Here is a 1739-nt window from a genome sequence, read left to right as displayed (position 1 = left end):
GGTGAAAGAGTTGGTGTGACCAAGACCAAGTCTTTCTATGTGCGTGACGGCGGCCTAAAAAGGAAAAGGGCGGAGAGATAAAAAGAAAAACCCGCAGGGCAGCTTAGCGTGGTGACGTGACTGGAAGGACTACGAAAGGGGAGGGGGGCTTGGGGGGGGGTGAGTGCACCGGTGAACTACGTGAAGGCGATTGGGATAGCAGACTGGCGAAAAGGGAAGGAGGCTGAAGGTGGATGGTTGGGTGTGGGTGGGTGGGTGAGGTAGGGTCGTGGGGCACGAGTGGCACTCAATAAACTTGCTACTGTCGTGGAGTGAAGGAGTGATTCGGGGGAGGGGAGTGGAGTGGGGGGGGGTACACAGCCACACCTACAGAGACCAAGGCGAATGTGTGCAAGAGACCAACAAGTGAGGAGGAGGCGAGAGGGACGGTGTCAGTGGAAGGGGAGAGGCACGGAGGTGTGTGTGTGAGGGTAGGCGTGCGTGGAGCACCTTCAACGTCAACGCTGACGAGGAGGGGTGGGGTGGACGCTAGAGAGATGCCGGGGACGGAAGAAAAAGATGGGAAAAGGCGCATATACGAACAGCTCTCCTCCCCCCTCATCGTCCACATCAGCGGCATTGAACTCTGCCAGGGTGCTCTTTGCCTTTTCCGAGCGAGTTCGTCGCACATGCTCCGCACTGCGTCACTGCGCTCCTTGTTGTTGTACCTTCTGTATGTATGCAGCAAATGGAAAGGGAAAATACACGGAGGCAAGAAGAGGGCGCCCTCACTTCACTTTCTTGCGCCTCGCGCCCACGACAACGGCCGCCGCCGCCGCCGACGAGGGGAGGGAGGGGAGAGAGTGAGAGAGAGAGAAGTCGGCTTCCGGAATCACTGCACCGAACGCGCGCGCGCAGAGACACACATACATACACGCATGAAAAAGGGAGATGGAGGGGGCTCCTCCGCAAAAAAAATGCGAGCGCGGAGAGAAAGGAGGAGGGGGGGGGGAGTGGCGCATATCCTGGCGACCACACACACACACAGACCCATATTCTCAACAGCGCTCCTTGTGCGCGTGTCCACTGCTCTGCCACCGGACATGATCTGAAAGCGCCGCTCCGCTCGCCTTCCCCTCTCCGATCCGCCTGCCACAGGGCCGTCCCATCGTGTGGCGCGACGCAGCGGTAGATACATGCGTTACAGCAGTGCGCCACCCATGGTGCATCCCTCGCGGTGGCACTCAGGCTCCCCACGCCAGTAGGCAGTGTGAACGTCGGATGGGATACGCTCGAGTCGCGCTGACGCTCTGCCCATCGCATGAATGGCACAGACATTTCCACGCCGTTGCTGCCGATACCAGCAGCGATACATCGCTCTGACTCCCTCATGCGGTAAGTGCTCGGCTCTGTCACCAACGGAGTGTGTCGCAGTGGTGCAGAGAGGGAGGGAGAGATGGGCAGGAGAGGTCGTCGAGAAGGCAGAGGATCAGCGCGCCGGAAGCGAAAGAGGGTGTTCGCGTTGCTCTGCCACTCTTGTGCAGCCGAAACGGATCCGTCTCCCGCGCAGCGTGCACATTCTCTCCCTACCCTTTCTTCACCCAGCTCTGCGGGCCTTCGCGGCATTACAGGCCAAAGGGAAGACCACCGCGTCTTCGTCACCTGCAACTCCTTCTGCCCCTCCCCGTGCCATCTCACCACCGCCTCGCTGGCCAACCTGTGCTCTCTTCTTCCATAGCCTTCCCCCTCCCCCGCCAACT

The sequence above is a fragment of the Leishmania mexicana genome, chromosome 15 (assembly GCF_000234665.1).
Source record: "Leishmania mexicana MHOM/GT/2001/U1103 complete genome, chromosome 15".
Taxonomy (NCBI): Eukaryota; Euglenozoa; class Kinetoplastea; order Trypanosomatida; family Trypanosomatidae; genus Leishmania; species Leishmania mexicana.
This window is presented reverse-complemented; position numbering follows the sequence as displayed.